This window comes from Lotus japonicus, chromosome 3 (assembly GCF_012489685.1).
Source record: "Lotus japonicus ecotype B-129 chromosome 3, LjGifu_v1.2".
NCBI lineage: Eukaryota > Viridiplantae > Streptophyta > Magnoliopsida > Fabales > Fabaceae > Lotus > Lotus japonicus.
In genome coordinates this window covers 43,407,516-43,432,879 of record NC_080043.1, presented here as the reverse complement: position 1 = coordinate 43,432,879, position 25,364 = coordinate 43,407,516, and the positions used below count along the sequence as shown (strand labels likewise).

The window sequence follows — 25,364 nt, the reverse complement described above, 5'->3', positions numbered from 1 at the left end:
TTAAGAGCACGAATTCTTATTCTGCAAACGAAGTCCTTAAACTTCAAAGATAGTACTCTTAGTCTGTGACGTTACTCTACATCAACATTCTTGGTTCCTCTTTTATTTTTCGTCCAAAATCTAACGGATTTGGGGACCAAAAATGCAATTAAGTCAAAAAGTTAATTAAAAAAAAAAACCAGAATTATTCTTCATCTTCATCAAGTTCTTCATCTTCCTTCATTCATCTCCATAAAAATGTCTAGAAATTTAACAAATGGCTAAACTCAAACCCAGAAATCAAAAGAACCCAAAATCATTTTCTCTCCCACCTTCACATTCCCAAAATCATTTTAGCACATAAAAAATAAGCTTTATCAAACCAAATTTCCACATGCAATTTCTACAATTTCTATGCGATACACGCGAATGGTGAGCACATAAAGGGAAGGGAGAAAGTAATCGCGGGAGGGGAGAGAACCAGAAGAACAACAAATCGATGATGAGGAAGAAGGAGACTCTCCCTGATGCTCGTGGCAATGCAAAAGGGCTCGTGAGGAACACGATGCCCGCCTCTGCCATTGCCCACACTCCATCTTCTCCAACTCGTCATGGCGAGAGCTTTATCTAGAGATCTGATTTAACACTTTCTGCAAACTCTTTGGGTGTGGCTTCAGATTTTGTGGCTCTCAAACATCACAAACAAAAGTGAGAATGAATTGAAGATTTAGGTATCACAATTTGGATTTGGAACTCATGATTCCCTTTTACCCTTATCCTTCTTTTCCCTTTCCTTTCTACTTTGAATTAATGTGTTGTTGGTTCTCCCTCCTTCCTTTTCTGGTTCTTTTTTTGTGGGTATCATGGCATGGGGATTTATGGGTTGTTATTTCTATGAAGATGACTTTGGATTGATGATTTTGATCTTGCACCAATCAATTATAGAGTTTTCTTTCCAATATTTCTTATTGGAACTAAAATCTGGATTTTCCCGGGTAGTAATGAAAAGGATGATGAAGAATGTATGAAGAAAGAGATGAAGATGCTGAAGTTCTTGATATTTTTAAAGGTTAAGAACTTCGTTTGCACAATAGGAATTTGTGGGGGACTAAAAGTACTTTTAATTCGGCTTCATCTCTCTCCCAATAAACATCCACATCATTTAAAATGATGACCTTTGGAACAAAACGAGGAGAGTAGGGCGAACCTTTCTATGGAAGCGGCATCACGAACGACGACCAGGACTAGGGGACATAAGGGTTGGGTGGGATGAAGGGTGAAAGGTCCAAGGTTCGAACCTTGAGGAGGGACTAATTTACTAACTTTACTAACAATTAACATTTGCTATAAAAAAAAATACAAACGACGACTGAACATTATTAGGGTTCCAAGACAAAGGGGACCATAATCAGAAAGAAACGAGGCTAACAAGCGCGGAAGCAAAGCACAAGGAAAATTAAATCCAAAGAGATTTGGAAAGCCCCGCGAGAGGGCTCACGCGAGAGGAGCCCCCTCAAGCGGTAGGATCGAAACTTGCTATGATACCAACTTGAATCTGATGAAAATATATTTCTGCGTATATTTTATATAATAATACTTGACTATCTACAAAATATATATAGACTAACAAAGAGATAAAAAGAAACTAAATCTATCTAAACCTATCTCTATTTAAATAGATACTAATCTAAAATAGAGAAACAAAACTTAACTATATCTCTATGAGATAAGACTTATAATAAACTAAATCTTAACATATAGTCAACGGTTAAATTAGTCCCTAATATCGTAAGCGAATTTGATTTAGTCCTTCAATGGAGAAATTATGTTTAGTGGCAGTAAAAAACCAGTAATTATAAAAATGACAGCCACTAAACGTAATTTTTCCGCCGAGGGAGTAAAATCAAACTCGATTACAAAATCAGAGACTAATTTGACCATTAACCCTTAATTTAACATACAATGGAGAATTTTATTAAAGCAAACTTCATTACTAAAAAAAACATAAAATTCATATACTGGAACTCTTACCAATTCTAATGGAACTAGATGTATTTGCTCATAAGAAGTCACTCAACGTAGGGTAATGGGAAATCAAACTAGGATAAGCTAAACATAGAATATATAGGTGTTGCATAAGCTAAACATGGAATATATAGGTGATTAGGTGTTGCACATAAAGTTTTTTTTTAAAAGGTGTTGCAGATGAAGTCACTGCAACAAAAGAAAAGAATAAGGGTGCAATATAAAAGGAACATCCATTTGAAAATAGCATTCACCTATTAAGGCATGAGGAGAGCTCCTGCATGACCACCATTGCCTTGAAATTCAATCTTTAGACTTGCTGGAGCTGCAATAACAGTTACCTGGGTCAAGAAAAAAATTAAATGATATTTGAAGTTAAGACTTCATACAAAGATTATGTTATCCTTAAGTCACTATGTTACTATCCCAAATTCTTTAATTGAAATAATTTGTGCAGAAAGTGAAGATTAATGCCATTGCAGCTCCGATAACAACTTTATATATGGTCATTTTTAAAAAAGAAGATTATCACTGGTAAACACATATAGCAGCACTATCAAAGGTAAATAAAAGATTATCATAGCAGACTCCACATTTCGAGCACTATCAAAGACTTACAAAATAATCATCAAATAAATTTATTAAAGAAAATGATTTGGATGCATTATAATCAGATACAAGGTTTCCTCTACAACTACGCCTCCTTCCCCCAGCAGCTACGGAGACAGAGCCTTCCACAGTTTAATAAAAGAATATAAAAGGTTCAGTTCTACTAATTATATGGCATGACATGTAATTCATGATATAGAAACTCATAAGTAATTCACTTTCACATTCCTGACAAATGCTTATAGCAGATCTTATAAGAAAGTTCATAATAAATATTTCACTTCATTCCAAAGGATCAAAAAAATTTAGTAGAGGTTAATGGTGCATTAAACTTTTAGTGTTTATTTTAATAAGCTTTGTTTGTATTTTCCTTCTCTTTTTTCCTGGAAAAATTTCACTAAATCTAAAAACTAACATAAAACTAATTCTTTGACCAATGAAGTGTCCTCTCTACAAATTAAAAAGTTCAATACAGGAGCATTTAGTAATATCAGTAGCAATTCTATACGCAAAGTGTGTATCTTTTTTCTGCAAATTTTGTCAAGTTACCGGGAAATAGTCTCTCAATGGGAGTCCCAGCCTTAGAAATAGACAACCCCAAACTCTCCATATCATTTTTGTCTACCTTCCTTTCTTTACTCCTTGCTTTTAATATTTCCTTCTAACAAAATTCAGACCTTACACCTTCCTCAATCAGAAATATGAAAAAGATAGGAACAACAGCATAATAAATGTGTATGAGCAAAGAGGATCTAAATACTTAAAAACACTCTTAATAAATGTATAGATGAATGCAGTTCATTCTTAATCAAAAAGCATAAAATGTTAGAAGGTCGAGTTTTGGGTTTTCCCTTGCTTAATTAGAGAGTATTTCTGAGTTCCTTTAAGTTTCATCAACTAATTGTTTTCCTAAACTAGACAGAAAGCACCAAGCATTAACTACATTTAGTGTTTGTAATGTATGTTCTTTCAACTTTCTCAGCAATCACATGCACACAATTTTTGCATTAACCAATGGATAAGAACTTTCCAAAGTATACTTAGATCAGTAGTGAACTAATAAAAGGGATTCAAATCTTCAGTGTATAGAATATCTGAGGGGAGAGATGCGAAATTCAGGGGATAGAGGCGAAAATCTGAGGCAGGTTGTAGTTGTAGGTTCAAGAAGAGCATAAGCGTATATTGACAGTAGTTGTAGTTTCTTCCCTCATGATTGGTTTCTATATAATGATGAGGGTTTTGGGGAGAAAGGCTAGGAGCCAGTGTGATGTTTCAGGGAGTTGAAGATGAAGTAAATTCTCACATTGCTATCACCTCTCTGAAATTATTTCGCAAGTAATTTTGCAGAAGTAAAAACCAACCGATAGAAGCAATCTCAGAAATTTCGCAGGGCATTTTGTTAGGAGTTGAAGATGAAGTAAATTCTCACATTGCTATCACCTTGAGAACGAACCAAAACATACAAGCTTTTCTCCTTTTTTATTAACTGCATCAAGACCACATTTTAATGGTTAGCAAATCATGAAGCAGGTTAGAAGAAAATATAGAACCATCTAGAGAGATTAAGAGAGAACAGGTAAACCAGAACTGCTTTGGTTAGTTGGTTTGCTTAGTCTTTGATAAAAAAACCAAGACAATGGCACATCTCAGTGAAGGTTTGCAAATCATGAAGCAGGTTAGAAGAAAATATAGAACCATCTAGAGAGATTAAGAGAGAACAGGTAAACCAGAACTGCTTTGGTTAGTTGGTTTGCTTAGTCTTTGATAAAAAAACCAAGACAATGGCATCTCAGTGAAGGTGCTCAAATACAAGCTTCTGCAATTACAATCTATATAGCAAAAAATTAAGACATGTATATATACATTGGGGACTATCACGCCATAAATTAGTCAACCATCAAATAATATATTTGTTGACAAGCAATCTTGCTTTTAGATTCAAGCCAACAAAACCTGTTTCACAAGGGATATAACATGTCCTTAGGCTTAGAAATAGACCACCAGTATACCATACCCTAAAACTTTTTTATAAAATTATCAATAAGTAATTCCTAGGTGCACGTTTGAGGACAAAAAAGATAAAATGGAATTGAACACAAAATATAAGCCAAAATGCAGGGGAAGTAGCCACCTGATAAAAGTAATCAAACAATTCCATGAAATAAGCTCAAGAATGTAAAGTCATATTGTGCTTTTTAATTTTTTCAAATTGTCCCATTTTAAGGTCATTAGGTCAAGGCAAGCCACAAGAAACTGAACCCAAAATATTTTCGTTGATTTAGTTCTATCTAACAAGTTTCAAAACCAACACTATAAACAAAGAAACAAGGTTATCAAATCTAGAAAATACATCATGTTAACAAAAACAACATCAATTGAAACTTTAGAAATAATAATATAAAGTCATTTATGTGACCCTTACTCAACACCCGCTTAAGTTTTTGGTATAATTGATTGTTTGACATGGTACCAGAGCCATTAAGACCAAGCCGTCAAGAGCTCGATCCTTTCCCCCAAACCATTCATATGACCCTTACTCAACAGCTTAAGCAATTGGGATAGTTGGTTGTTTACTTGTTTCACATAAACAAAATAAAAATCATAAGATTTGAAGGGGGGAAAAAAGATAATAGGTAGCAAGTGCATTAACTATTGGTTAACTCAAGACTCAAATGATCAGTTTTGTGTTAACTCAAGACTCCAATGATTAGTTATGTTCTACATATGCTAAAAGATACGGTGGTTACTTAATGTGCAATTAAACAAGATGAGGTGGATGAAGACTAAAATCTAGAAATGCTTGTGAGAGCAAAATGATGAGTTGAAGAACAAAATGAAGTCATTGAAAGGTTTGCAAAGATAGAGCACTTACCTACACAATAAACAAGTGATGATTAAAGCAATTGACATAATAGTTAAATGAGCCCCATCGGAATCGTGACGCAAGGCGACCTCGAAATTGAGAGCTTCGTCGGCGACATCAGCTTGTACCTAGCGTCGCCCATGTTTCTGAAGTCTGCAAGCAAGCTCCATTGACACCAGAATATGGTCACAGAAGAGAAGTAGGGATAGGGGAGGATTTGGCTTTTGGTTGGATTGCTTAATTTGTCTTATGGGTTCTGGAATGTTCAAATTTTGAGTGTGTTTCACGTTGTTACGCATATAAATAGGGATTGGCCTTGTAATTGAGATATGTTGAATATTGTTGAGATAATGAAACCCCTTCTATCCGTTTGTTCTCTCTTCTCTGTCCCTATTTCCTCTCTTCTCCCTCTCTGAGATTCTGGTTGTATTATTGGTATGAGAGCACCTATCTAGGTGCACCTAAACCAGTAATAAAAAAAAAAAGGATAATTTGTGGTGGATTCAGTTCGAAGAGCTGTGCAAGAAGACGGAAGAAATACGCCTGCGTGAAGAAGCTCGCCAGCGTGAAGAGGCAGCGGCGGAGTACGAGCGGCACGTGGCAGAATACCATCGGTACATGGCGGCGTACGAGCGGTACGAAGCCAAAGTGGCAGCGGCGGCGGCGGAGGCCTAGCGCATCGCCAAGGAAGAGCACGCGGCGGCGGCGCGAGAAGCGTCGAAGGTGTCGGCGATTAAAGAAAAGGAAGAAACAGAGTGTGCGATCTTCGTGTAGAACCCGCAGAACGGGTCTCCCATGGTGATTCCGGACCCAAACAGCAGCGATTTCAGGTCCATTGAAGTCGTCGTACCTCGAATTTGGGAATCCAGATTCGTATTTTCCCAAATTAAAAATCTAGGGTTCAAGGAGCCCCAAATCGAAGTTTTAGGGTTCCCCGATGGTGATTTGTCCCAATCCGCCGATGTTCTCTGCAATTACAGCGGCGATCTAACTTTCGGAGGAGGAAGAAGGCCTCCACGGAAGCTACCGGACGTATTCCTTTCCGGCGGAAACCCCTGCTGCTTGGTCAGAGAGCGTTACCTTCTGGTCTTGTCCAAGCGTCCACCGGCGAAGCCGCCGGACTCAGTTCTTTGCGGCGGAGAACTGTCCTAGGTCGTGTACTCTCGCCGACCACCTCGAAAACTGCCTGATTCCTCACCTTGCGGCGGAGAACCTTGTGTTTGGACCTCAGTCATGGCGACAAGGCCGCCGGCGAAGCCACCGGACTTCGGCGTCGGACCGGACACGGCGGCAGAGGCCACTGATTCCATAGCTCAGCGGCGAGGGGCGTGCGTGCGTGTGTGTTTGGTTGCTACAGGGACAAAGCGAAGGAAGAGGGATGAACAGTGCTCCCCTCCGAGTGGGCCAGGCCCAAACTGCTCTTGGAAGGACTTGGGCCTTGCAGGAGGAACAAAAACAAAAGGTCCAAGTGCTGCAATGGGTGGACATCAGCTTGTGTTGGCCCATTCGTTTTTTTTTGAGTTTTCTTTCATTTCATTGTTGCTTCGAGACCATGTTTCTGTGTGTTACATTTTCTTGTTTTTAATGAGGTTTGGTTGTATTTTGTTCTTGTTAGTGTTTGGATTTTGATGAGTTTCCTTGAGGACAAGGAAAATTTTAAGGGGAGGGATATGTTATGCATATAAATAGGGATTGGCCTTGTAAATTGTAATTGAGATATGTTGAATATTGTTGAGATAATGAAACCCCTTCTATCCCTTTGTTCTCTCTTCTCTGTCCCTATTTCCTCTCTTCTCCCTCTCTGAGATTCTGGTTGTATCATTTATCCTCTCACTGATTATTTCTGGGTTCAGAGTACCTCTACTCTTCAGTCTCAATTATTAATCTCATATTTCAAATTCCTTAGGGGGAGTTTGTTTAAGGTTTGGGATGACATTCCCAGGAATGTTATTCTCAATGGGCAGTGTTTTAAAATTCGGCTCGGTCATCGACTCGGTCGATGTACTGAGTCAATGAGTCACTGGTCGGATCAATGAGTCACTGGTTCGATTGCTTAACTCGGTGTATTTTAAAAAATTATAAAAATTAATAATATTAGCTAACACTAATTAATAAGTTCATACTCTATAATCGGTTCAACTGCGTAACTGATATGTTGAGTGTCTCGGACCGGTTAGGTGATCGAGTCCCGGTTGAACTGGTCGGACCGGTCGGTCCGAGCCGAGACTTAAAACTATGTTCCAATGGGAATGTAAGATTCTCAACCCTTTTCATGGGAATCAAGTTAAAGGAAATCAGTTTTCAATCTTGTAACAAACGCAGGAATGTTTATTCTCAACCTTCATATTCTCAGGCGTCTCTTTCCAAATTATGAAACAAACGCTTCCTTAGTGTTGAGTTTTGGCCCAACTGTAACACCCCCTTTTTCTCATTGTTTTATTTAAAAATGTATATTAGAGTTTAAAAACATATCAAGGGAGTATTACACTTCTTCACGAAAACTCATTAAAATGAACACTGATTGTGTCTGAAAATTTATAAGTTCATATGGTTTTCAAAGAATAAATTATTCCTGCCAATAAAATTTCTAAACCAGCCAGATAATTCTATGATGCATAAAATCACTTATTTAAATAGGTTTATCTTCCTTGATATTCCAATAAAATTCATCATACTCAAAACTGAATTTCATAGGCACTTCGGCCATCAACAGTACGACATCGCCATAATTTAGAAAATTATTCAACAACTTCCATAAGGAGAGGTTATAAAATCCTCTCAACAGAAGTGTAAAAGTAACATAAATATCTAGCCAGTGTTACATTACAGATCAAGACACTTATTTTATTATAATAATAATAATAACATAAACTAAGACTCTCCGAAGCTACTCCTCATGAGCCACATCTCTACCTCCAGTACCTGAGCGATGTCGCATAGAACATCATTCCAACAGAAGGGTAAGAACTTACATTGTATAAAATATAGCATAACAAAGAGCAAGTAAACAATTCAGATCCTGCTTTATAAACTCTTCACATTGTCTTTAAAATCTGAGTGATTATAATATTTTCTCTCAAGACAGTTTCACAATTCTTATTAATGTTTCGGAAAATTATAAGCTTAAAGAAGAATAATAATTCAACTTTACCACAACAGCAAAATAATTCACCAACAAATCACCAAACACATAAAACCACTGAAAACGTGAAACTTAGTGTGTGAGACTCTAATGTATGCATGTGGTACCAATTGTTAACCTTAGCGGTATCACCGCGTCCACTCCAGACAGTTAACCACCAATGAAGTCCACGCCAGACTTCCAGAACCACTCCAGTTCTGGGACAAACCTCAGTTTTCCGATGAAAACCGACACGTTGCCTCTTGACTAAATGAAGTGTATTTCGTGCAAAAACTCATAAATTAAAACATGCAATTTGAGACCACTCCAGCCCCAAATATATAACATATTTTCTCACCAAATTCCATAACGGAAATCACACCAAAATTGCACAAAATAACACTTCAATATAATTATCAAATCATTCACTATTCCACCAACATACTAGCAACACAAAATCATCAAATGTTTCACATCAATTACCAGAATCAGTTTCAGAATCAATCCCAGAAATAAGCAGAAACATAGCAAACTTGCATATAATCCTGGTACTAAATGAGCAGTCCAAAAATTATGAAAATTTTACCAAACATAGCCTTATACGTTAGCTTTCATATAAAATTGGTTTCACCCAATTTGGAATTCTGTAGAGAGAGTTATGCTCTCTACAGCACAGGCTGTTAGGGGGTCTGCGAGCAGAAACAGAGTGAACTTGCAGATAATTCTGGTATTGAACCAACAATCCAAAAATTATGAAAATATTATCCAACATAGCCCTATGAGTTAGCTTTCATACAAAATTGGTTTCACTCAATTTGGAATTCTGTAGAGAGAGTTATGCTCTCTACAACACAGGCTGTTAGGGTATCTGCGGGAAGAACAGAACAGAACCCAATTTTCCCCAGAACCTCAATTTCGCTCAAAATCAATTTTGCTCACCACATGTTCACACTCAACACAGTCTCTCAGTTCTGAATTTTCAAAGAAGATGGGGTTCCTTCATGTTAAACTCAACCTCTGTTATTCTACAATTATACAAGGTAAATTCAAACACTTACCTTCTATGACACCGGTACAAAGCCTCCTTGACCCTTTTCTTCTTGAAGATCAGATTCTAGGTTTTCTCCACCTTTTCTCCTCTCCTTCACCTTTCACGTGTTCCTCTGTTCTGCTGCTTCTCTAATCCTAATTTTCTGATTTCTCTCTTTTTAATTCTCTCATAACCCTTAAATAATCTTACAATGGGCCCCACTCCCAACTACTCACTTAAAACCTAAAACCCTTATTTATCTATATCACATAATAACTTAATTATCTAATAAAATCACTTAATTACCTTATCATCTAATTAAATCACATAATCACATAATCATCTAACTAAATCGCATAAATTATCAAAATACCATATAGCATAATAATAATTAAGATAAAATAATAAATAACCTAATAACGAAAAGTGGGGTGTTACACCAACTGTTTGTTTTGGCGGGGACTGGGGTGTGGGGTTTATGAATATTATTGTAATCTGGATTATTTTATGTTTGTAACACTAATTTTGTGTGATTAAAACTTTTACGTGTTTCTTTCTACTCTAATTTGTATTCGCTTTATTGTTCTAACACTTAGCTTTCAAATATTTGTTGATTGTCATTCTCCCGATTGTTTGACTAACTACCTTCAATTAAATAAAATTCATTACTGGCGGGCTTTTGTAACAAATTTTAGAAAATGATTTCCATAAATGATGAGAATGTTATTTCAATGTATCTTTTAAAATAAGCGTTTTAGTTAATAAATTCAATTCCCATATCTATTCTTAAGATTTACTTAAGTAAAATATTTAATATATAAAATTTGAAGTAAAAAGAAAAATTAGTGGGAAATAACTTCTGGGAATATAAGATTATCCATCCATGGAGATGGGAATAAAATTTTGGAGAAAATAAGGTAAAGTGCATGTCTGGGAAATCCATAGCATCTTAAAATAATTTTTTCAAAACCTATACCAAATATGAGAATGTTACACTTTCAACCTTATTTACCCAAAAAAACGTTTAAAAATACCTTTATACCATTAATGATTAAAATAAATGTAAAAGGCATATTTCACCCCATAACATAAAGTTATAAACAAAACATATAACAAATTTTAACACGATAAATAAAAATATAACTGTAACAAATTTTAAAGCATCAACCTTCAGAAGAGTCATCTGTTACCAATTGTTAGAAGAGCAAGGAGTACCAGAGAGGGAGAAACATACAATCGCAAGCAATGGAAAACACGAGATTTGTTCACGCAGTTCGGCCGATTTCCCTACCTCCGCAACTACATAGCAGTTGTAGTTCCTTTTGATTTCAGATCCAATCACTGGTTAAGTTTACAGTGTTACAAGCCAATTTATATAGGAATACTAATTGTTCCGTACTAGGGAGATCTGACGTCGGAAACTGACAGAAAGTAAACCCTAGCAGAGTACTAAAAATATCACAAAAGGAATATTCTCATTAAATGTTCAAAAGGTGCTTTTTACAAGGGGTTGACCTCTCCTTTTATAGAGGGAATGGTCATAACGTGGATTTTCTCTGTACTTGGGCCTGACAATCGGGGCCCAAGCCTTTATACATATAAGACAAAACTAAAGGAATTCTTCCAGCTGGCGCGTGGACCCATCCAAAAGAAGGGCGGGCTTCGACGTTGTTCCACAAACCCCGCCATGGCTGCTTTCGTTCATCTAAATGCTCGATTTGGGCGGGAATAGGGGATACTTATGTCCCGCCCAGTCCACATGCCCCCAAGACATGAGGCTTAAGTAAGTTGAGTCGAAATGTCTTTATACGTTGCTTCGTCGCCTGCCTTTATCATTTACCTCGTTCTTCTGATAATTGTGTCGCCGTTCTTTCATTTGTGTAGGTGACATGAGACTTAGGTTCCTTGAGCCGAGACGTCTTTACAGTGTATCGCCATTCTTTGTAGTCATGGGCCTGTCGTCGCATTCTCGCCTTTTCATGTTCCTTTATATGTCGCCATTTTTTATCTTTGTCGATACATCGCCGTTATCACACCTGTCAATCACGTCTTTTCAACTGACGCACGTATCCTTCTTTTCCGGGATTTTGTTATCATTTGCCATAAATGCAGTTGCGCGTCTCGAGGAGTTATGTCTTTTCGTTTCATACCTTTTCAAATTTCAAATCCCACGATCCCACGATCCTTCGCAATCTTTCCCACTCATTCTCTCTCTTCCTTTTTCTTCTATAAATACCCTTTTCACCTTTCACTTTTCACTTTTCTGAAAACCTTTGCTTTGAAAACTTTTTCATCGCAGCTTTCACTCTCTTCTTTGTTCTCCGGTGAACCTTGCTCACTCCGGCCGTCGTCATTGCGCGGTGCTCCCCCATCGCCGACGTTCTCTTTACTCAATCCTCCGCTTCTTCCTCCGGTGAGTCCTTCCCCTTTCTCTTTTCTTGACACTGTGTGTCTTCTTCTTTCTCTGTTTGGACCTGTTCATCTTCTTTTTTATTTTTATGAAATTACCCAGCATGTCGACACAAAATTTTAGCATTTCCTCCTTAGAGCTCACTTCCCCTTCTACGGAGGGGGAAGTTTCTGCCCCCACCGTTATCGAAATACAATCCTCGCCCTCCACTCACGAGGATTCCGGTCCCGCCGGCTCCGTTGATTCTATTCTCTCCTCTAATGGAGATTTGTCTTCGCCCGAATGGCGTTCCAATGCGCATTTAGTTGAAGATAAGTGTCTTTGGCGCTCCATCTGGGGTAGCCTTGGAAGCATCAGTTCGCTTCGAATATCTTCTCAAGGGTTTACAAAGATAAATCCCGCCACCTCTAATAACGAAGATCACCTGTTAAATGTTCTTCCCTGTGGCGAGGATGATTGCGTTCTTTTACGCAAGGAACCTACTGATGAATCGCCCGATTTCTTTTTTGTTTATGGTTATTTTTTCTTGGATTTGAATATCAAACTCCCTTTCTCGCCCTTTATATGTCACGTTCTTACCTTTTTGAACGTGGCGCCTTGTCAACTTCAACCCAACGCCTGGGGCTTTATACGCTGCTTTGAAATTCTCTGTGAACAGTTGAGTTGCACTCCCACCTATCCCTTGTTTTTCATTTTCTATAAGACAGTCACCACAAAACCTACATCTATCAAGTGGGTTCCTCTTTTGGCTCGCAAGAACATGAGCCGATTCACCGCCCTTAAGAGTCATTACAAAGTGTGGCAGAAAAAATATTTCAAAGTCATGGAGTCGCCTGAAATGAATAATTTGTTTCGAGATTCTAATAACAACCCTCTCTTCCCCTTTTACTGGACAAAAAACCCTCGCCGAAAAATATCCGTTTCATACGACGCCTTGGATGAATCCGAGCAGGCCATCGCCGATTACCTCCGCACATTACCAGTAATCTCTGGTCATGACTTGATTGAAGCGTCAAAATCCGGCACTTTAAATCAATTTTTTAGTAAGTTTATAATTTTTGCACAACTTGTTTTTCTTTTTGTTCTTGTACCTCGCCTAATTGATGTTTTCCATGCAGCCACGATGGGAAAAAGCAAGATTGATGCCAACCCCCTCAAGATGAAGGAATACCTCGCCCAGTCTGCTGCGGCGGCGAAGAAAAGGGCCGCCGAGACTGAGCAAAAGAAGAAGAATGAAGGTACTTCGGGCTCTGATAACGTCAGGGACCCAAAGCGCCAAAAAACTTCAAGCGCTGCTGGTGGTAAACCTCTTCACCAATCAACTCTTGATCCAAAAAGTCGTCCGACTGAGAAAAAGAAGGGGCATGACAATGTCCCGCCACCTTAACCGGATTCAGGCGCACTGATCAGCCGCCCATCAACTCCATTCATCCAAGCTGGCCCTAGCTCAGCTATTGGTGGCGAGGCTCCTCCCCCTTTGCTGAGCCTATCTGATCCTTGCTTCAACGGATTGGATTTTATGAATCGCACCTTTGACAACCGGATTCACAAGGATGTTTCCGGTCAAGGCCCCCCCAACATTGCTTCTGTGGCGATCCATCATGCGCTCTCTACCGCCAGTACTGTGGCGGGAATGGCTCAGTGCGTGAAGGAGTTGAAAGAAGGCGGCTGATTATAAGACTGCCTATGAGCGAGCAAAAGCCGATGCTGAGACCGCCAACAAAAACCTGAAGGCTGTTGAGGAGAGGTGTGCTAAGTTAACTGATGACTTGGCGGCTTCTGACTTGCTGCTTCAAAAGACCAAATCTCTGAAAGAAACTATCAACGACAAACACACTGCTGTTCAGGCCAAGTGCCAAAAACTGGAAAAGAAGTACGAATGCCTAAATGCTTCCATCTTGGGGCGTGCTTCTCTCCAATTTGCTCAAGGCTTTCTGGCGGCCAAAGAGCAGATTAGTGTGGTTGAGCCGGGCTTTGATCTTTCCCGTATTGGGTGGCTGAAGGAGATCAAGGATGGTCAAGTAGTTGGTGATGATGACATTAGCCTCGACCTCCTTCCCCAATTCGATGATGAAAGTGAGCCTGAAGAAGATGGCGAGGATGGGAATGAGTAGCACAAGAATGAGGATCACGAGAAGGAAGACCCTCAAGCTGGGACAAGCCAGGGAAACAACGCCAACAATGAGAACCTGGCTTGAATTTCTTCTTTTATTTCATGAAGTTAAAATTTTGCTTTGGGCATTGCCCTGTCTTTTATTATCATTCCAAATCATGTATGGGCGTCGCCCCCTTTGCCTTACTTTCAATGGATATCATTTTAAGTTCATTCGTTGTTACCTTTAGTTGTTACCAACTTTTGTTGTTACTTAGGTTTGCATACCTTAGCCGATTTTTCGACGAGGCTTGGTTTCTAGTGGCCACTAGAATTGCCAAGGCTTTTAACATTTGATGGTGACACTTTCTTATTCCGAAAGGTTTACTCGCAGTATTGCATACTTTGATACGATTTGCATTGCATGAACTCGTAATATAAATTATATTGAATTAAAAAATACAGGCGATTCTGTTGAAATAACCTTTTCATTAATTTTCTTTCACATGAGAACAATTGTCCCATTCTTTTTACATGCCGCCTCATTAAAAACCTCTCCAAAGAAAGGAAAAAAGAGTGCGGCTTCATTCACCTTTGGTTGTTTCTATTAACTAAAATACTGCTTTAGATGAGAGGCGTTCCATGTTCGTGGAACCTTTTGACCATTTAGTTGTTCCAACTTATAAGCTCCTCCTCCAACATCGCCTATAATCCTGTAAGGCCCGCCCCAGTTGGGTGAAAGTTTGTTGTGTTTATCGGGTATTGTATTTTTTCGGAGCACTAAGTCTCCTACCCTCATTTTTCTAGGCACTACTTTCGTTGAGAATTTTCTTGCAACCTTCACTTTTCCCGCCTCATTCCTTATGTGAGCCTCACGTTGTTCCTCGAGCAGCATGATTAGATTTGCTATTAAATTTTCCCCGTTGTCATTCTCATTAAACCGAACCACTCGCCAATTTTGGTTTTCAATTTCAACTGGGAGCATGGCGTCAGTCCCATAAGTTAAACGATACGGGGTTTCCTTTGTGCTTGACTGTTCAGTGGTGTTGTATGCCCAAAGAACGCCTGGTAGTTCCTCCGCCCAAAGCCCTTTTGCTTCATCCAGTTTCTTCTTTAAACCTTTCAGGATAACCTTGTTAGCCGATTCAGCCTGCCCATTGGTTTGTGGATGTTCTACAGAGGCAAATCGCATCTCGATTCCCATTTCTGTACAAAATTCGCGGGTAACATTACTTGTGAATTGTGTTCCATTATCCATTACTAACGCCCTGGGGACCCCAAATCTACAAACAATCCTTCGCCACAAGAAACTCCTGACCTTGGCGGCCGTGATAGTTGCCACCGCCTCGGCTTCTATCCATTTAGTGAAGTAATCAACCGCCACGATGATATACTTCATTTGTGCCTTCGCTACTGGGAATGGTCCCAAAATGTCAACCCCCCACATAGCAAATGGCCAAGGTGCCATCATGGTTGTTAACTCTTCTGGCGGAGCCTTGTGCAAGTCAGAGAAGACTTGGCATTTTTCACATTTCTTAACATACTCAAGACAGTCCTTCTTCATTGTCGGCCAATAAAATCCAGCTCTCACGATTTTCACCGCCAAGGATTTCCCGCCTATATGGCTTGAACAAACACCTTCATGGACTTCCGCCATTATTCCATGGGCGTTCTTGGTGTCAACGCATTTGAGCATAGGGGACATAATTCCCCGCCGATACAACTCACCATCCACCACTGTGTAAAAACTGGCTTCCCTTCGTTTCGCTCTTGTGTTCACATCGTCATCCTTTGGAGGGTTTTCTAGGAAGATCTTGATTGACTCCATCCAAGAAGGCTCGCCTTCAATTACTGACTTGACTGCTTTCAACTTTATTTCTACCAAATCAATGCTCGGGCGAGGCAGGGTTTCCTGAATGACTGTTTGGTAATTGCCCAATCTCCCTGTGCTCGCCAATTTTGCTAACACATCTGCCCTCTCATTTTGGCCCCTCGGGACATGTTCTATCTTAATTTCTTTGACCTCCATCATCAATTTGTGTACCACTTCCAAGTATTTGGAAAGTTGCGGATCCTTTACTTGGTACTCGCCTTTCACCTGTTTAACCACTAACTGCGAATCTCCCTTGATAAATAACTTTTGGACCCCCAGCTCAATGGCTAGCCTTAAGCCGGCGATCAAAGCCTCATACTCAGATTGATTGTTGCTCGCCTTGAACTCGAACTTTAGAGACTGTTCAATGATCATTTTGTCTGGACTTTCAATTGTTATCCCAGCCCCACTTCCAGTCTTATTAGAGGATCCATCCACAGATAGGACCCATTCTCCTCGAGTTCTCTCGCCTTCCGTGGGTGTTAATTCCGCCACGAAGTCGATTAAACTTTGAACTGTGACTTGGCCCCTTGGCTCATATTGTATATCATACTCTGACAATTCCACTGACCAGCTAACCAATCGCCCTGATAAATCAGGCTTCTGAAGTACTTGTCTTAAGGGGACATCAGTTTTAACTTTGACTTGGAAACTTTGGAAATAAGGCCTAAGGCGCCTCGCAGTTTTCAAAATCGCCAATGCAGCCTTTTAAATTTTTTGGTACCGCAACTCTGCCCCCTGTAAAGTATGGCTCACGAAATATATAACTTTCTGCTTTTTTCCTTCTTCTTGGAGCAACACTGTACTCACCACCTTGTCAGTAACTGCTAGATAGAGCACTAATGGAACGCCTGGTGTTGGCTTGGAAAGTACTGGCAATGTAGCCAATGATTCCTTTAATTTGGTAAAAGCTTGTTCGCATTCCTCTGTCCACTGAAACTTTGAATTCTTTTTTAAGCATGTGAAGAATGGGGCCGCTTTGTCACCCGCCATTGGCAAGAAACGTGACAAGGCGGCCATTCGTCCTGTCAAACGCTGAACTTCTTTGACACTTGTTGGGCTTTTCATCTCGAAGATCGCCCTTCCTTTATCAGGATTCACTTCTATTCCTCTCGATGTCAACATGAATCCCAAGAACTTTCCTCCCTGGATCCCAAAAGAACACTTCTCAGGATTCAACTTCATTTGATATGTTCTTAATTGAGTAAACACTTCCTTAAGATCGCCGCCATGATCACTAGCCCTGGCGGACTTTACGATCATGTCGTCCACATACACCTCCATATTCCTGCCCACTTGTTTTGAAAAGATTTTATCCATGAGCCATTGGTACGTAGCTCCCGCATTCTTCAATCCAAAAGGCATTGTCTTGTAACAATAATTCGCCTGATTGGTCATAAATGCTGTACTTTCTTCATCCGATGGATGCATCATGATTTGATTGTAGCCCGAGTAAGCATCCATGAGACTTAAAAGTTCATTCCCCGACGCTCCATCCACAAGCTTATCAACATTGGGAAGTGGATATGAATCTTTAGGACATACTTTGTTCAAGCTTGTGTAGTCCGTGCACATTCGCCACTTCCCATTGGATTTTTTGACCATCACAACATTGGCGAGCCATGTCGGGTACTGCACCTCACGGATGAAGCGGGCCTTGATTAGTTTCTCAGTCTCTAATTGTACTGCCTTATTCTTTTCATCACTCATTCTCCGCCTTGGCTGGATGACTGGGGTCGCCCCTGGTCGAATAGCCAATTTGTGAGTGATCACATTGGGGTCAATCCCTGGTACATCATTGATGGTCCATGCAAAGAGATCCAAATTATCACCCAACAGCGTGATCAACCTTTCCTCTTGTTCCTTTGTCAAACTGCTGCCAATCTTTAAAATTTTATCCTTAATTTGCACTTGCTTGGTTTCTTCCAGAGGTTGTGGGCGGAAATCATCAGCATCGTCTCTTGGATCCAAACTGAATCCCTCTTGCGGAAAGATTTATGTGATTCTGTGACTTTCTTTGGCGGCCTTACGCCCATAAAGCGCCACACTTCTTAGATAACATTCTCTTGCTGCATTTTGGTCCACATGTAATACCCCAACCTTTCCATTGCAGGCTGGATATTTAACGGTCAAATGAGCTGTTGAAACGACCGCACATAGCTTGTTGAGGGTGTCTCGTCCCAAGAGTACATTGTAGTTGGCTCTGCACGCCAGGACTAAGTACTTCACTTGAAATTTCTTTACAAACTCTCCTTCGCCAAAAGCAGTTGGTATTTCCACATATCCTCGAACAGTGACACGGTCCCCTGTAAACCCTACCAAGGTTCCTTTATACGGCCTCAAGTCTGACTCTTTTAGCCCCAGGCGATCAAAGGCATCTCCATAAATGATATCCGCCGAAGACCCCTGGTCTAAAAATACTTTCTTCGTGACATAATTGTTAACCCTGATTGTTACCACAATTGGATCGTTGTCATGGGGAATCACGTGCGCAAAATCCTGAGGAGTAAATATGATAGGGGAGTGATTCACCCAACACTCGCTTTCGCTTGCCTCATGTACTGAGTGTACAGCCGCCACATAGCGTTTTCTAGCCTTACTTGAAATTTCACCCCCGCCAAATCCTCCTGCAATGGATGAACATTCCCCAACAGGATCGCCCAACTCTTCCACTATCTCCTTGCCTTTGCCTTTGTCTCCTTGGGTGATCCTAGCGACTTCTGGCGTTGCTGTGTCTTTAACGAAGTTTGCCAGATGACCAGCCTTAATCAGACGATCAATTTCCCGCCTCAAATTCCAACAATTATCCGTCATATGCCCCAACGCTTTGTGGTACTCGCACCACCTATTGGTATCTACATTAGCTGGCGGTCGCCGCGGTGGTGGCGGGTACTGCACAACATTTGTTTACCCAACGGCCCTTAAAATGGTGCTTAAGGGCGCATTTAACTTTGTAAGTGGAACTGGAGCTGGCGTAGTACCATGCTGACCAGTTGTGGCTGCAGCGGGACCTTGAGAATTGCGGTGCCATGTATTTTGAAATCCTGGTTTGGAGTTTTGATATGGTCCCGGTCTTGGTACACGGGGGGTTTGTGCTACCCTGGTTTCCTTCCCCGCCTTAGGTTTATCCTGCGAAACTCCGCCGGAATGGGCTTGCTTGCGTCCTTCCTCTCTTTCTTGTTTTTTCTGATCATCCTGCTCAATTAATATGAATTCCTGAACACGAGCACGAAGGTCCATCATGTCTTTTGCTGGTCGCCTCGTCAAGTCCCGATTCAAATCACCCGCCCGAAGACCATTTTTGAAAGACGCAAGGCAAACATCCGGATTGCCCTCCTCCAGTTGAACCGCCATTTTACTAAATCGCGCCATGTACTTCTTGAGCTTCTCCCCTGGCTGTTGATGTATGCTGATAAGATCAAACATGGTTGCCTTGGTAGTTTTATTGGCGGAGAATTGAGTTAAGAACTTTGTGGACAAATCAGTAAAATTGTCAATGGAGAAGGGCGGTTGACGGATGAACCATTGCATCGCCATCCCCTTGAATGTTGATGGTAACAACCTACACTTCACCTCATCTGTTGCTCCTCCAATAACCATTTTCGTGTTAAAATAACGCAAGTGTTCCATGGGGTCTGAGTCGCCTGAAAAGGCGTCCAACGCCATCGTTTGCAGATGCTTTGGTATGCCCACCCGTGTGATGGCGGGAACAAAAGGCTGGAATTCAACAACGTCTTCGGCCTCGAGCCGTTGTTCTTGCTTATAGTCTTGTCGCTGAGTTAAGTACTGCACCTGGGCTTGCAACTGCTCGTTCTGGCTTTGTACTTTTTGCAAAGTGTCCAACATTTGTTGCAAGGCCGCCGGAGTGATTCCCGTCACCACCTCTGGCGCTTTTCTCGGAACGCTGGTTTTGAGGTCATCCAGATTTACATACTCAGGCGGCGCTGATCGTCGCCTGACTCCTGGATCTGATCTAGCTATCAGATCTGAAGGTCTTCCTGGAGCTGCATTCACCAACGAGACCGGTGACTGCGCCACCGAGTGAACCCCCGCCGAAGAAGCCTCCTGCTCCGGCTCTTGAGGTACTTCGCGGTTGTTGTACCGTCCACCGCCACGGCCGCCGTGACGACCACCCCTCCGGCGATGATCGCGGCGGCCCACACCACACGAACGAGTTTCCATGGATCTTAAAACGCACCTTCTATGTCAAGTAGTAGATCGAAGTAAGACCCACAGACGGCGCCAATGTTCCGTACTAGGGAGATCTGACGTCGGAAACTGACAGAAAGTAAACCCTAGCAGAGTACTAAAAATATCACAAAAGGAATATTCTCATTAAATGTTCAAAAGGTGCTTTTTACAAGGGGTTGACCTCTCCTTTTATAGAGGGAATGGTCATAACGTGGATTTTCTCTGTACTTGGGCCTGACAATCGGGGCCTAAGCCTTTATACATATAAGACAAAACTAAAGGAATTCTTCCAGCTGGCGCGTGGACCCATCCAAAAGAAGGGCGGGCTTCGATGTTGTTCCACAAACCCCGCCATGGCTGCTTTCGTTCATCTAAATGCTCGATTTGGGCGGGAATAGGGGATACTTATGTCCCGCCCAGTCCACTAATGATTCAAATTACAATAATACCCCTAGATAACCCCCTGTCATTCCCGTAACAAACATCTATTGCCTCATGTGCATTATGGAGACCATCCTTGGTCTCATGTACATTCTGGAGACCATCCCTGATCTCAAGTACATTCTGGAGACCATCCCTGGCCTCATGTACATTTGATCACTATGAGCCATACTCAACAGTCCAGCCTAGTGCGAGATAAATATATAAGTTTTCCCACTAGCTGCTGATACATGTCTTTGTCTACAACATTGTCTTCTTCTACTTCCAAACATTAGATTCGGCTCTATTGGGGTGCTTGCCGGTTTGCAAGCTATCTCCTTGAGAAAATCTACAATGTATTCTGTTGAGATATAAATATCCCTATCTTGGAGTGGGTCACCTCAATACCTAAAAAATATTTCTGCTTCCCCAAGGTCTTCATCTCAGAATCTTTGGCCAGACATTGACTCAACAATTTCTGTTCCTCATATACTAATAATATCGTTACTTTCCCTGAACTGGAGTGCTTAATGAACAAAGTATGGTCCCTTGACTTTGTTTGTAACCTAGGCCTGTCATAACTTTAGTAAACCTACAAGTTAACATGATAAATTAAGAAATTAGGAAGTTTGAAACCTATAATCCTTAATTTCTATGGCTGGCCATATGTTAGTCTTAGCACTAAAATGAGAGAAAATAAAATCCACAAACAACAAAGAAGAATTTCAAACCCAGTGGTGGATTGCAAGTTAATAGACGAGCAAAAAATCACCAAAGAAATTTAAGCTCACAATTTAAAAATTAAAAGGTGTTGCAATATCTAGACCAAATGCAGCTCATACATTGATGATTCCCATAAAAAGGTATTTTTATATCAATGTATTACTTTATCCTTTCTCTTTAACCATTTTAACGTTACTGGTGTGATCATAGGATGTCACAATTCACAAACAGCCCAGAAAGTTGAAGCAAGGTTTGTGTTTTCTTGGGTTGGCCTATGGTAGAAAGATAGACAAACACGGATAGAACTTCTAGAGATGAAAGTTGTCTAGAACTATAAAACATAGAAAAAGTTTGCTCATATCAGGCAGATAAAGTAAAATTTCAAATCATCTTCATTGGAGTTGCTGCAAGATGAAATTACTTACCAGTGTCAGGATCTTTTTGCCAATAGCATTGAAACAGTAAGGTACAATAAACTGGGCTTAGCCATTCTGTATAAGAGAAGTTAACATCAGTATCTAGACCGAATGCAGCTCAAACTCCAACAAGTTTCTCATGATTTATGAACTACGACAAGTCCCAAGTTCTACATTAAATAGTTCAGCAATAAAACCAGCTCTATGTAAATAATAGTATTTATTTAAAATTTATCATTCTCATACCATAACACAAAACAAAGAAAACAATACTTCTTTCCCATACCTCAAATACAGAAGATCAAAACTCTAATTTAATCAAAGAACAGAAAAGTCTCTAATAAGGTTTTGTCATCTACTTTTCCATGTAAAATATAGGCCTAGATAAGGTAACATTCACTGAATTAACCAATTGGATCTTCAATCATGCTTATACAATGTAATGGATCACACTGATATATCTAAGGGAGTCTACTACATGATGAGTCAAGACAAATTAGCATCAAAACGGTGTAAAACCACGGTTAATACAATAAAATTGAGAAGCCAGAGCTACCCAAATTCATTTTAAATTTGTACACCAAAAGTAAACATAATCAGCACAAAAGAATACAATTAACAAATCGAACGCATTGAACAGTTGGAAGCGGAGGGGAACAAAGCTTAAATCCGTTTTACCAAATCAAAAACTCCTTGGGGTATTTTGAAAACAAGGGGCATGAAAGGGCTGTACTTGGAGGAAACAAAAGGAAATTGAGAATACCCAAAAGCAATCAACATGAACGTAGAAGTGCCCCCCCCTAAACTGAAATAATGGTGCAAACCAACTTCATGGGGAGGCAGCAATGAGGAATAATATTGTGGAACATACAAGTGTTATTGGGGCTTTCAGCATTAAGTTTGGCCCTCAAACAAACTGTGGAGGAAGTCACAGAAACAGAAAACGCAAGAATGGTGAACTGAATACAGAGAACCACATGACTTGAAAATGGTTCTCACATCATTTTATAAACTGAGATTGTTAAAAATGGTGTTTAAAAAGCTGATATATAGGTATCCTACGGTACTAAGTGTTAGATATGAAACCATGAAGCAGCTTGGTATGATTGCTCTGACTTCACTTCCATTGTCCATTGCAGTCTTTCTTAGTTTTCTCCACTTCAACCATTGCATCCACATTTTTCCAACATCTGTTTCTGTCAATTGTACAAGAATCAATTGAGCACAAGTTTGCCGTAAGGCTCGCCTGTTCCTGCACTGCAATGCATATAATAACAACAAAACAACTCATTCTACTTTAACTACTCTGGTTTAGTATCCTCTGTTAGAAGTCCCACATTGGCTAGAGATAGAGCCAAGATAAGCTTTATAAGGGTAGTGCAAACCTCAACTCTTGAGCTAGCTTTTGTGGTTGAGTATAGGCCTCTCAATTTCTAATATGGTATCAGAGCCTATCCTAGATCCATTTGTTGTGGAGATCACCCATATTTGGGCCACCCGTTGTTGATCCCACGTTCCAGTCTGTTCAATCCTGGACGTGAGGGGGTGTGTTAGAAGTCCCACATTGGCTAGAGATAGAGCCAAGATAAGCTTTATAAGGGTAGTGCAAACCTCAACTCTTGAGCTAGCTTTTGTGGTTGAGTATGAATAGCCAATGAACACACATTCTTTAGAATGAAGAGACAATTTATTAGAGTTATAGGGTCTAAGATAAGGAAAACAAGTTGAACCAAAGATTTTGAGGCTTTTATAATCTGGAAGTTTGCCATAAAGTTTGGAGAAGGGACTGTGTCCTTGAAGAGTAGCAGTAGGCATCCTATTTATTAGATAAGTGGCAGCTAAGAAGGCATGATCCCAATATTCAAGAGGAATTTTAGCATGGGAAAGAAGAGTAAGACCAGTCTCTACAATATGCCTATGTTTCCTTTCCACACTACCATTTTGATGGTGTGTGTGAGGACATGTTAACCTGTGAACAACTCCCAGATTTGCAAAATGAGAGATTAAGGGTTTAAACTCCCCTCCTCCATCAGTTTGAACACTTTTGAGTTTGTGACCAAACTGAAGTTCAACCATGGATTGAAAATTAAGAAAAGTAGCACATGTATCTGATTTTCTTTTCAAAGGAAAAATCCAGGTAAAGCGAGTGAATGCATCAACACAAGTAAGAAAGTAATAAAATCCACAAGATGACTCTTTGGAGGAAGGCCCCCAAAGGTCTGCAAAAACTAATTCAAAAGGAGTAGAGTAAGTGGTAGAAGACAAAGAAGAAGGCAATCGATGAGATTTGCCTAAGCAACAAGCTTTGCAAAATGAAAATATGCTTTTATTGCTGGGAATTGGTATATTACAATGAGATAAAGCAAGTTTGAGTACATCATGATGGGGATGACCCATTCTATAGTGCCACAAATCATACAAAGAAATATTGCTACTGCTACTACTATCAACAACATCAGCGTGAGTGTTGGATTGTGTAAAAGAAGACAAAGAAGGTAAACTACTACTGGTAGCAAAAACTGCTTTATTGACCCTAGGCTGTGAGACAAGAGCAGCCTGGTGATGCTGAAAGGAAAGTGCTGAAGAAGACTGGCTTGAGGACAAAGAAGCTCGAGTGAGAGGTCCATCAAAGGAGTAGAGACCATCTTCACCCACACATCCTGTGAGAAGAAGCTCAGAGGTGTCCTGATTACGAACACAACAGTAAGTAGCATGAAAGGAAAAATACACATTGTTATCCCTAGCAAACCTACTTACAGAAACAAGATTCTTTGTAATGGAAGGAACTAACAACAGTTTATTAAGAATAAGAACAGCTTTAGGGTTAAAAATTGAGGGAAGAGAAGCTGAACCTATGGATTGAATAGGCAATCCTTGACCATTGCCCATGTAAATCTGTTCTGAGGAGCTCACTAGACCGTTATCAATAAACACAGCAGGGTTATTGGTGACATGGTGAGTAGCACCAGAGTCAGGAAACCACTGTACTGCTGCTGCAGCTGTAGTAGGAGAGGGACCCTGAGAAGGAACAGTAGCAAGCATTGCTTGTGGTGGTGCTTGAGGTGGTGCAGTAGGAGGAGTAAAACCTCTGGGAATAGCTCCTGCCTGTTGTTGTGGTCTGGCAGAAAATTGAGAGCCCAAAGTACCATGTACAGTAGGAGGTGCACACCAAGGACCAAAAGGATTGTGCATTCCAGCTCCAAGACCAGTATAGGGACCAAAACCTCCATATTGAGCATTAGGAAATCCCAGATTTCCTCCAGAGAACCCTAAATTGAGTCCAGAAAATCCCAAATTTGCTCCAGGAAACCCTAAATTCGTGTAGGGACCAAAACCCCCAAATTGAGCATTAGGAAACCCTAAATTCCCAAATTGAGCTCCAGAAAACCCTAAATTGGGTGCAGTAGTCGAATTTCCAAAATTGGATTGACCAATAGCACCATTCAAACCATTCGATGCTGTCGCAGGCTTCGACCAGCAAGAACTAACATCATGACCAAACTTGTGACAAAACGTACACTAGAGAGTGCTGCAACCTCTCCCGCGACCGCGTCCACGGCCATAGCTACCTCCATAGTTGCCATTGGTGCTTCCTCCATTGTCGCGATCGTG

At 40.4% G+C, this 25,364-nt stretch overlaps 1 long non-coding RNA gene across 1 annotated transcript; it reads right to left on the bottom strand.

Annotated features, from left to right (window-relative positions):
- Window positions 1-1,817: 1,817 nt before the first annotated feature.
- Window positions 1,818-5,885, bottom strand: LOC130742893 (uncharacterized). Its single transcript, XR_009021300.1, has 3 exons — window positions 5,486-5,885; window positions 4,043-4,099; window positions 1,818-2,345 (listed from the first exon to the last, which is right to left on the bottom strand). It is a non-coding gene; the product is annotated as an uncharacterized LOC130742893 (long non-coding RNA).
- Between the last annotated feature and the right edge of the window lie 19,479 nt (window positions 5,886-25,364).